This window comes from Myotis brandtii, unplaced genomic scaffold (genome assembly GCF_000412655.1).
Source record: "Myotis brandtii unplaced genomic scaffold, ASM41265v1 scaffold356, whole genome shotgun sequence".
In the NCBI taxonomy this organism is placed as follows: Eukaryota; Metazoa; Chordata; class Mammalia; order Chiroptera; family Vespertilionidae; genus Myotis; species Myotis brandtii.
Window position 1 is genome coordinate 1,256,298 of NW_005363687.1, and position 13,028 is coordinate 1,269,325.

Genomic DNA, 13,028 nt, shown 5'->3' on the forward strand with positions numbered 1-13,028 from the left:
TCTTGTTATTCTGTTTTATTGTATGAGGAATCTTACCCTGATATTTCAAAGAGTATATTTTTTTATTAGTCCTGAATTTGTCAGTAAGCCCAGTCCACAGACTTTTTATGCTTTTAATAAAGTATTCACTTAATTTTAGCATAGTTCAAACATACAAACAAAACAGATAGTTATGTAATGACTAGAGGCCCAATGCACAAAATTGGTGCAAGGTGCTCAGCCCTCACAGCCGCTGCCCTTGCAGCCCCGGCTTCAACTGCAAGGTCATTTGGAAGGTCGTCCAGATGGTCGTTCCACTGTTCGGCCATCGAGTCAAATTAGCATATTATGCTTTTATTATTATATAGATCATCTTTATTTCACAACCCAGTTTCATTTTACTTTCCACATTTGGAACATTTCCTGTATGATTCTCATTAATTTTAAAGAGATCCTCAGATACAATTGACGCTTTCATTTCTTCAATTGTGGAAATTTCAGAAATCTAGTTAATGTAAGAATATCTGCGTTTATGTTACTATTTGGTCACTTTTCCATTGGTTATCAACATTCCTGTTAGTTATCCCACCTGAACTTTTGTTTCCTAATTATAAAATGAGCATAAGGATTCCCCATTAGGTTGTTGTGAAAATTAGGAGAAATAGCTTAAACCAAGCACAGAGATACACATGTCCATAAGTGTTACTTCCATTCAGCCTGAGATACATATTTTTACTAATTATTTTTAAACCTCCCTCAAATGCAAACTTCTTTATGAAACTTTCCCAGACTCATCTTAGTGAATGTTTTCAATATGTTTTGATTTCCCACAGCAATTGGCACAAAACTTTTACATAAGGTTGTTGCACCCGTGGTCGTGTGAGACTCTGCTCTCCTAGAAGCAGAGTGGGTACGTAAGGACTCTTGGCATCCTAGACAAATTCATAGCGAGAATATAGTCAATGTTTATCAGTGTGTAAATATATCAAATAGGAGATCTGAAAATAATTGACTTTGAATCACCTCTATTATTTGAGAAATGCCTCAAAATACAAAACTCATTTTTATACACAAAGTAAAACATTTACTGTTTTCATTTGGAATATTGATTATAGCCACTTGCCATTCGCATGTCTATGAGAAAAATAAAAAGTATGAATGGTTGTTACCAAGGTGTACAAGGTTTCTAACACTTTGTTTTTTGGCAATATACAAACAGCAAAATATTTGCTTCTGACATCATGTAGTAAGAGAAGATTTGTTTAATGAGAATGTTTATTCCCTGGAGTGCAGATGAGTCACACCAGGAGCACCTGTACTAGAGACTGGCCCTCAGATGCGCTGCCAATCCCTGTTTGAGAGCTAAACAGGGCAGGAGGTCTTTACAAACCAAGTGTCTTTTTTTATTTCTTCCTGTTTGCACACTTATCACAGTATCTGCAAAAGCCTCAATTGGTAAAACATACATTTCTGAGATTTGGGGTATATTCATGTCTTCTTGGCTACATTTCTGTTACCTCTGTGATCAGCAGGTGGGTTTCCCTGGTCCGTAATGCTGTGATGGGAGCCCTGTCATGTGAGAAAGGCTCCCTAGGCCTATTCCCAAGGACCTCCACTCAGTAGCAATGTGTTGCTAAAGTCATTTGTTCAGACTGACAATATACCTTTTCTCAAACGGTACAACATTTTTGTTCTTACAAAGCCAGATGTTTGACTATTTTAAACAAAAACAAGAAAATATGCTATTTACTCGCCTGACTTATTTTCCCGGTGTTGTTCATATGGATCATTTGTTATTTTGAAGAATAAGGTGTCTTTCTTCCGAGATATTTCATGCTACACAAATAAAAGAACGCTTCCAAGGTGAGCTGTCAAGGAATAGTACTGGCGTCACTGCTCCGCCTTTTAGTTACAAATATTTCTATTTATTGTAAAGGTTTAATGTTACTTAATTAGCTCTAGGTACACAAAAATGATCAAAGTAGAGTTCTCTTTGTTACATAACAAATTATACTTATATCATTTCTCAGTAATATTGCTTACTGTCCCAGATGTGTTGGTATCTTCTAATAAAGCATGGAAAATAAACTCTAGAGGCTGGATGCACCAAATTCATGCAAGGGGCTTGGCCCCCACTGCTGCGGCGGTAGCCTTGGCCTTGGCCCCCGCCTGCTGCAGCTTTGTCCGGAAGATAGTCTGGACGGATGTCCGGAAGGATGTTGGTCTAATTAGCATATTATGCTTTTATTATTATAGATGTATTATTATAGACTAGAGGACCAGTGCACAAAAATTTGTGCACTCAGGGGGGTCCCTCAGCCCAGCCTGTGCCCTCTCGCAGTCTGCGACCCCTTGGGGGATGACCACCTGCTGGCTTAGGCCTGCTCCCCGGGGGATTGGGCCTAAGCTGCCAATCAGACATCCCTCTGGCAGCCCGGGAGCCCTCGGGGAATGTCCACTTGCCAACGGGGAGCAGGCCTAAGCAGTAGTCGGACATTCTTAGCACTGCTGAGGAGATGGGAGAGGCTCCCGCCACCACCGCTGTGCTGGCAGCTGGCAACCTGGCTTGTGGCTGAGCGGAGCTCCCCCTAAGGGAGCACACTGACCACCAGGGGACAGCTCCTGCATTGAGCGTCTGCCCCCTAGTGGTCAGTGTGTGTCATAGTGACCAGTCATTCTGCTGTTAGGGTCAATTTGCATATTGCCCTTTTATTGTATAGGATAGAGGCCTGGTGCATGGGTGGAGGCTGGCTGGTTTTCCCTGAAGGGTGTCCCGGATCAGTGTGGGGGTCCCACTGGGGTGCCTTGCCAGCCTGGGTGAGGGGCTGATGGCTGTTTGCAGGCTGGCCAAGGCCCCCAGCGGGGACCCTCACCCCATGGGGTTGTGGCCAGCCTGGGTGAGGGGCTGAGGGCCATTTTCAGGCTGGCCATGCCTCCTTGCAACCCAGGCTCCCAGCCCCTCCTTGAGAGGAGGCCACGGCGGCTGGAAGTAGGTATCTGGGACTTATTTATCTTCTATAATTGAAGCTTTGTAGCCTTGAGCGGAGCCCAGGGCCTGCCAGGGCAAGCGGGAAGCTCGGCTTCCTCCATTGCCGGGGGCAACCCTAGGCTCCTGCTCTCTCCATCTCTGTGGCCGCTGCCATCTTTGTTGGGTTAATTTGCATAGTCGCTCTGATTGGCTGGTGGCCGTGGCTTGTGGGTGTAGTGGAGTGACAGAGTGACAGAGTGATGGTTAATTTGCATCTTTCTCTTTTATAAGTGTAGATAACCCAGATATCACTAATTGGCATGAAGCCTCTTTTGTTTGAGTTAGTATAAAAGGTGCTACTGACCAGCTAACAGCTGGCTGTTTCATTTGCCATAAAGCAGGCCCCATACACCTGTGGCTGCTCCTGTCTTTTTTCAATTCCCAGCATTCAAGGAGGTCCAGTCCTTAGCAGAAGACCTTGGACCCAACAGTGTAATACATCCTTCTTTACTAAGGCTACAATTTCATAGGTACTCCATGGAAACTAGTATTCTTACATAGGGAAGAAGATATTCAGGAGAGACTGCGACCTGAACGCAGGGTCTTAGACCGCTCAGCCATCCTGACCACGGGAAGAAGATATTCATTTGAAATTCTTATTAATGGAGAATATTTGATGAAATTACATCTTATTTATCAGATTAGTAGATATTTATTGGCTACACTCATGGCAGCCAGAAATAATAGTAAAACAATAAAGAAACTCTACTCTTAGCAATGTTATATGCCATTTTATTGATGTATTTTTCCTCAAAAAGTTCTGAGGTCTAGAGTTTTTATTGGGGTTTCATGACTTAGGCATGATTGCTTAAGTCACTGGTCACATAATTGAACTCAGCCTCTTGCTCCCACATCTGGAGGTTGGGCTAGCACAAAATCTCAACCTTGTGATCATGCTGTTGGTCTTTCTGGTGACCAGCCGCTATCCTGAAGCTATCCAGGGGCCCACTGGGAGTCACCTCATCAGCATAAACACAATCACTATCCCAGGGGCTCATAAGTAACAAGGACAGTTCTTTCACTTGGGAAATTCTAAGGGTTTTAGAGTTTTCCTCCCCGGAACCAAGGCCAAATGCCAGCCAAGTTCTTTATTATACAATGGTCCACATGTTTCCCAACTTCCAAAATTGTGTTTCTCCCTTATCTCTCTCTCTCTCTTTTCCCTCATTCTTGTGAATTTAAAGAAATCATTTTACTATATTGTCAGATGGTTTCCTAGAGGATGTAGATGCATGTGTTTGTTCTACTACATGAAACTTTCTGTAAGGCATTTGTTGCTCCATGAATTCTGATAAATTCTGAAAGAGAAAACTGAACAATAGAGGAAGTAGAAGTTTTTCCGGCTTTTAAAAAATAAGTAGCAAAAAGATCTCTTTCTATTCTTAATTGGAACAGAAATGTTAATTTAGACCTTGAACCAAAAGTAGAAAATGACAAAAATTTGAAATGAAGACCCTACTGGAATGCATGAGGCTCCTCACTGAGCCCCAGAGGGGCAAACCCCACAGCCTGGGGAGTTCCAGTCCTCCTTAGGGAGACTCACTTCATGAAACAAAGATCAGGGATAGAGCCTCCCTTGGGAGAGAGGATTTAGTGCAGCAGTAACTCCATGGCTGGAAGCAGTTTTAGTAGATACTAAAAAACTGAAAGTGCAAATGTAAAAGTGTTTTTTAGATTTTGAGAGGGATGTTCAGTCTGTGGGGAAATAAATAGCCAATAAATTTACTTAAGAGTTGCCCAATGGAAATGGAAATTGCCTGTTTACCAAGGTAGTGGGTTTTAATCTATTAATTAACTCATTAAAGAAGCAGAATGCAAAAGTCTAAGAGAGAGCAGGCACAAAAACTGAGAGGTTTTAAATATTTGGAATGGCAAATCAAGAAAGAAAATTGGTTTCAGGAAGGATTTCAGTAGCTGGTTTTACCACATTTCAGCATTTCTCCCAATGAAAGTGGGTGATAGAGGCCCCTCTCCACAGGAAGCAGCCAGCTGCTGAAGGATATCAGGAGGGAGCATTTGTTCCATTGCTTTGTGAATTTTACTCATCCCAGTTCGCTTGTTGATGACAAATGTTACCCAGTGAACTTTTTTAATGTTTTGAAATAACTTTTAGTGTATGGTTTTATTTTAATTACCTAAGCAACACATGATCATAATGAAAAAATTTTCTTCAAGCAGAAAAAATCAATAACATTGTTAATACCTATAGATAATCTCTATCAAAGCATTGCTGAAAATCCACTTTTGTACATCTACACATACCCATGCTCATGCATACATATACATACTCATATACAAAAACACACATGATCACAGACCCACACATAAACATGTTAACATACTTGCAGATCCACTTTTATATATCTACCCATGCTCATGCATACATGTACATACTCATACACAAAAACACACAGTAATGTATACATACATGATCACAGACCCACACATAAACATGTTAACATACATATGTATGTGCTTATGTACACATACTCTGTATGAGACCCTCCTGTGTGTGGCTAGAAAGCCAAAGGAAGATTGAAGGCCAATAGCAGGCAAAGTTGCAGTTTAAAATTTTCTACCTATATCTGTCTCCCATATTAAAACTGAATTTCACCTTTCTATCAGAATGTCCCTTTGTTCTGGAAGATAAGTTTCAGTGAGCCCTTTTATTTTGCAGATGCAAAGCCAGGACTCTTTGTTCCCAGTGAAGACCTGAGTGCAATAAAACACCAGAGTCCGTATTCTTCAAAGTGAAACACTGTACCAGTATCTGTTTATTAATTTAAATAGAATGTATATTTCAGCAGACTTGTGTTTTGGATGATTCTGTTTTCATTGGAGACTTTTATTTCCTAAACTTTCATTTAGATACTGCCTTGTAGAGAATATCAACATGTAGAACTTACTTATTGTTCATGGATTTATTAAACAAATCACTATTGAAGACCCACCACATTTACGGTAAGATACTGCGTTAAACACTAAATCTACAATGAGTTGGGGGTTGGGGGGGTAGTGCCTTCTTTCAAGGGACTAGAGTGGAGGAATATTAAATAGTCAAGTATATTTAATTATCTAAATAAAATGTTAATAAATTCTATTTTAAAAAAGCATAACAAGAGGGCTTAGCGGAAAGATGATTCACACTGTAGACGTAAAGAAACATTCTCTGAAAATTTACTGCTTATGATGTGATTTAAAGAATTATTTTGATGATAGAAATGATAAGTGCCTTTTCAGCCAGAGAGAACAGCACATGCAATGCTTAGTGTGGGCAGCAGAACAGATCATCTAAGATGCTGAAGACTGCTTTGTTCTGGCTAAGTCAGAGAGTAAGTGGTGGAGTGCTATAAATTAAAGCTAGTGATGTGACTGGAGTCCAGGTCAGGGATATGTGATGATGTGTGTAACTTATGTTAATATTCTAGATGTTTTTATTTCTAAAAGCAGTGGGAATTCAGTGAAGGATTTTAAGATGAAAAAAGACATGAGATATTTTTTATTTTTTCAGAACTTTTTGGCTTCGAGGTAGAGAATGGATTTGAAAGATAGGAAGAGCTAGAGTCAATGGTGACTTTGGAATTTTGACATTAGAAAGACGTAAGAGAGCCTCCTTCCAGTTTTCCATAGTGGCTGCACCAATCTGCACTCCAACTGACAGTGCACAACACACATTCTCTCCCTCATACACATTTCTCACTATGTCACTGATTGACTCTGCTCCCCATGAGCAAGACAACTTATCTTTCTGAAATAAAAACCTTTTCAATGGTAAAGTGAATATAAGTGAAGACAACAGCATCATAATGAGCTGTGGTTAGATTGGAACTTTGGAAACACTAAACATGGTACCTGATTGATTTTATATTGGAATGCTCTGCCCTTATTGTGGTAAATAATATAAATGACCTACAAAAAAATGCAGGACCTTAAATATAAAAGTTGGAACAAGAAGGTCATCACAGTGTACTGAAAGTAAATCTTAGTACTTAACTATGATTAATGATGGTTTGTGCCAACTTGAGGGATTCAACTAGATTTGAAATAAGACTACCAATACTTTAGAAATGTTCATACAGAAAGAAAGGGAACTGTTTTGAAAAGATAGTTACTTAAAAGTTTGAATATATAAAAAATAATGATTTTTCCATCAACAAAAGGAAAAAATAGGAGTGATAAATATTGCATATGTAGTAGTTCCTGAATGTTTATGCTATAATGTAAAACATCAATTTACATCTTACATACCTTGAAAAATTGTCAGACACTCAATATTATTCATATATTAATTCTATCAACCTATATTGATCAAAGAAAGGAAGATGAGGCTTTGTGAAAGATGAATAAGCATTTACAAATAATTAAAGTGGTAGGGAATAAAAAAAAAGATACAAGTTTGATGAAATAAATAGACCAAATCTGTGATGGCAAAATAAAACTTGCATTTTATTTGCTAATGTGAATGTAATTTGTAAATTTAGAATCTTAGATGGATGTCATAAAATAAGAACAATATGCTTTGGATTCAAGCCCATAACCAACATCAGAATACAGAAAATTAGCATGGAATATACAGTAAGCAATGCATATATACAGTATAATTTCAGAACTCCCATGGTCAATTATTTCCACAGAGAACGTGCTTGACTGTGCCACATCTATTAGAGTGGTATTGAATGGTCTAATATCTAATTACTTCTCCAACTTTCTCAATTCCATCCCCACTTAGAGATTCAACAAAAGGATCTTATAAGTATTTTTGCTTATGGTAGATTGTTTGCAAAAATGACTAAAATGCTCCTCCACACTGTCTACTTGCTTTGATTGTCCTCTATTGCACTAACTCTGGCATGTGACTAGGTTTGGCCAACAGGATGTTAACAAACATGTCACAAGCAGTAGTTTAAAAGAGTTTACACATTTAGGGTTTAAAATTCTGTGGCTATCGTGGGAATGAATTCAAGTCAGCCTGCTGGAAAGGCCATGTGGTGGCCTGTAACAAGCTGCCCAACACTGGACACATACGCAAAGCTTGCCTAAATCCCTCAGCTACCAGTGGACCCACTACCTATATAGATTAGTCAAGACAACCCAGAAAGAAAAGTCCCTCAGCTGACCCATAGAACCATGAGCTAAACAAAGCAGCTGTTGTGTATCTTTTCATATGTTTTGTTAGGCAGTCAATGCTGGCAGACATTACCTGATTTTTCTGGATCTTACTTGTTTGCTGGCCTCTGATAATCGCCTATGTTTCCAGGGTAGTATAAGCACTGAGTGCTTTAAGTATATGAAATAGCACAGAGGCAGGTGCATAGCAGGTTTTTAATCATTGCTATGTTCTGTTTCTCTAATTTCAGAGACACTTGAGTATTTTACTCCTTGTTGAATCCTAAGTAAAACAGTAACTCAAAGAATTAATAAGACTATACCAGAGCCAATATAAATGAGACGTAAGCTAAGGATACTGTATGGAACCATGCACGTATACTCAATGAAAGTTCTACTGATTAACTTGTAATTGGGAGACATGAATACATCAGAGGATGGGAGCAAGTTATGCACTCTTAAATTATTGTTATGTGATTAACAAGGCAAAATACCTGAAAGAATCCAAGAGCTTACGGCTTCCCTGTGCTGAGGTAGCTCATGATGTTCAACCTTATATCTTTGGCCACATACTCATAAGTGTCAAATGATGTGAAGATATTTGAAACATTTATCTGTTCTAGTTACTATTCCAGTTACTATTGCTTCATAATAAATGATATTAACAAAATGCTCAAACTTAAATGCCTAAAACTGAATGCTTGATTTCCCCTACCTGAACTTTGATCTTTTCCCACATTCTCCATTTTTGGTTAACATATTTTACCTTTTTTTTTTTTTTTTTTTTTTTTTTGCTGCACCTAGGAATGTCTAAAGGATTGAGTTAAGATAAGCAAGAGGGACTGAAAATATTTCCACTGAAGAATTAAATCCAAGAGAAAACCATTGAGAATTGTAATTTTTGCTCAGAAGCAATTCACAAGAGTTAGAAGGGAGTGGTGATTCTCAACACAGCCCTTTGTCTCTACTGAGCTTGGCTTCTGGAACAGTGCTGTGGATCCGTGCCTGATTCCTGGGATTGGAGCATGCCGCAGTAAAGAGTTGGAGAAAAACCCAAAAAGCTCTTTATCTTCCAACTCATGAGACATCGAAGGTTTCAGGCATTCTCAGTATTAAGTCATCTGCTCTCTATATATTAAGATGTCTGGCATACAACAGAAGCCATGGAGTTGTCAGAAGCAAGATTGGGTTGCTTTAGGGCAAACATCAGGGGAAATAAACGTCAGCATGTGTGCCTCTGGTGGGCACGAGTGTTGTGACATTTCATGGGCACTAATGGTATAGTTGCCACATTATGCCTTGGCAAAATAGAAGAACTGGAGGTAATAAAAATGGCAAATATCAAACACATGGCAACTCTCTGAGGCATAACTCCTAAAATTTCAGTACTTTATCAGAAGAATCTAAAGAGAGGCAGGCTGGGGCAGAGTGGAAGTTATATTAGCTTGCCACAGTCAAAATGAGCCCATTTTTACTCTCATGGTTGTATAATAGATGAAATATCAGCTACAAATGCCATCTTTTTAAAGTTTTAAAAGGTGTACCTAATAATATTTCCTCCAATTTTTTTAGTCATGCTGTCTTGGGTGACTATGATCGGATTGATCAAATGGCTTCAAGGGATCACATTTATATGTCTCATCTCTCCTAGGAGGCTTGTTAATTTTTGTTGTATCCTACAAAAGTATTTGGTATTTAGAACAATATGCACAGCTGGCTGTAATATTGTTATACATAAATCAAAGTGAATTTAGAGTACTGATAAAAGCTTTCAATAAACTTCTGTCTGTATCATGATATGAGACTCACTTGGAACCATTCATCCTAGTTGCCCAATTTCTGGTTTAAAATTGAGGAAGTGACTGCTTTTATACATTTAATTTAAATTTCCTATCTATTAAAAAAGGTATAGTGTTTTTATGTGTTTATATTTATGCATCTTTGTAATTAAGTCAATATTTCCTCCAAGCCTCATCCACTCATAATTCAATTGAAGCCATGAAGATAATGTCAGAAAGAATAATACAGCCTAGAGAAAGTATGGAACCTCAAGGTGACCCTCCCAAACTAGATATACTGGAGAGGGAAAAACAAAAACACAAAATTTCTTTCATAGTCTACCATAGGATACTGTGAAGAAGAGTGATGCAGGATAGAGGACTATAGTGAAGTACACATGTCTCTCATCTCCAAACTGAAGTTTTAGAGCTAATATGTACATCATATAAATTGATAAGAAAGGTAAGCACAGGAAGACTGCTAATTTACTTTTTGTTGAAATGTTTTTATCTCTGCACCAACACAGAGCTGAGCTTCTTCAGAATAAACTTGGTGGAAGAAATGGTTTGGTCAAGAAAGAATCCAAGATAACCTAAGCAATCTATAGTGCCAATTGGCAAAGAGAAGACCTAGAGTTTACCATATTTTCTTGAAGCAAGTCAATGAAAATAAGTAAGTTGAGAACCAATGGATTCATTAGGATAAGGTGATAGTCCATAAGACACTGTGGAGTCTGCAATCTAAAACCATTTTTGGTAGAAAGCATGTGGGGCATACTTAGGAAATCCAAGGTAAGAACAAATTAGTCAGGAAATACCATATAGCACTGATAAAACAAGAAAACAGATCATAAACTATATTAATCATAGAGTTAAGCAAAAGGTTCTAGAAGAATAACTACATATTGTAAAAAACAGGAATATGTTCCAAACAAAAGAACAAGATAAACTCCAGAAACAGACTTTCATGAAATGAAGATAAGTGATTTATCTGATAAAAAGCTCAAAATAATTGTCACAAAGATGTTCACCAAGGTCAGGCACATAATGCATGAACAAAATAAGAATTTTGACAAATGGATGGAAAATATAAGAAAATAATAGAAATCACAGAACTAATTAATACAATGATTGAATTAAAATTCAATAGAGGGATTCAACAGCAAACAATAATAAGCGGAAGAAAGGATCAGTGAACTAGAAATAGGACTATAGATGTAGTCCAACCAGAGGAGCAAAAAAGAAGAAGAAGGAGTAGGGGTAGGAGGAAGAAGAAGAAGAAGAAGAAGAAGAAGAAGAAGAAGAAGAAGAAGAAGGAGAAGAAGAAGAAGAAGAAGAAGAAGAAGAAGAAGAAGAAGAAGAAGAAGAAGAAGAAGAAGAAGAAGAAGAAGAAGAAGAAGAAGAAGAAGAAGAAGAAGAAGAAGAAGAAGAAGAAGAAGAAGGAGGAGGAGGAGGAGGAGGAGGAGGAGGAGGAGGAGGAGAAAGAAAAGGGGAAGGGGAAGGGGAAGGAGAAGGGGAAGGAGAAGAAGTAGTTAAGGACTTCTGGGACACCATCACATTATAGGCATTCCAAAAGGAGAAGAGGGAGAAAGAGGCAGAAATTTATTTAAAGAAATAATGGCTGAAAACTTAACTAGCCTAGAGAAAGAAACAGACATCCAGATTCGGGAAGCCCAGAAAGTTCCAAATAAGATAAATTGAAAGAGACCCACATGGAGGCACATTATAATTAAATTGTCAAAACTTAAAAGTAAGAGAATCTTAAAAGCATCAAGAAAAAAAATAACTTCTTTACCAGGACACCCTCATAAGACTATCAGCAAATTATTTAGCAGAAAATTTTCAGGCAAGACAAAAGTAGCACAATATATTCAAAATGCTGAAAGAAAATCTGCCAACCTAGAATATTCTGCCCAGCAAGGCCATCCTTCAGAATATAAGGAGAGATAAAGAGTTTCCCATACAACCAAAAGCCAGAGTTCCTCATTACAAGACCAACCTTACAAGAAATGTTAAAGGGGCTTCTTTAAGCTGAAACAAAAAGACACTAATTAATAACAGGCAAATATATGAATGTACAAATCTCATTGGCAATCCAATCAGATAGTTGAATTCAGAATAGCATATAATTAAATTCAGAATAACTCAATGCTGTAATGGTGGTGGAAAAATTTGTTATACGTTTAGTATGAAAGTTAAAAGATAAAAATATTAAAAATGACTATAATTTTAATTACAATATTTGTGAATGGATAAACAAGGTAAAAGATGTATAGTATGACATTGAAAACAAAATGTTAAGGGGAAGTAAAAATTTAGAGCTTTATTATGCATTCAAAGTTAAGTTTTTTAACAGTATTAAATAAACTGCTATAATTCTAAGATGTTTTATGTAAGCCTCATTATAAGTAGAAAGCTAAAACCTATAGTAGATACATAAAAATAAAAGAATCAAGCATACTACAACAGAAAATTATCACATCACAAAAGGACCAAAGGAATTTTTAAAGGCAAGAATAAACCAAAAAAGAAAAAAGAATAAACCCATATTAATAATTACTTTAAATGTAAATAGATTATTTTCTCTAATCAAAGGACGTAGAGTGATTGAATAGATGAATAAACAAGACTCCACTATATGCTGCCTATAAATACTAATTTCAGCTTTAAGGACATACACAGATGGAAAGTAAAGGGATGAAAAAAGATTCTACACAAACAGAAACCAAAAGAAAGCAGGGGTAGCTATACTTATATCACACAAAGAGGCTTTAAAACAAGACTGCAGTAAGAGACAAAGACCATAAAATAATAATAACGAGGTCAATTCAAAAAGAGGATATAATAATTATTAATATCAATGCACCTAACATAGGAGAACATAAATATATAAATGAAATAATAACAGAGCTAAAGGGAGGAATAGATAGTAATGCAATAATAGTAGGGGATTTCAATATTCTGCTTTCATCAGTGGGTAGATTATTCAAACTCAATTAAAAAAACACACACACACATTGGACTTAAACTACACATTAGACTAGTTGGACTTAACGTATAGAGCATTGGCTCCGGCAGCAGGAGAATGCACGTTCTTCTCCAGTGCACATGGGACATTTTCCAACGTAGATTATATG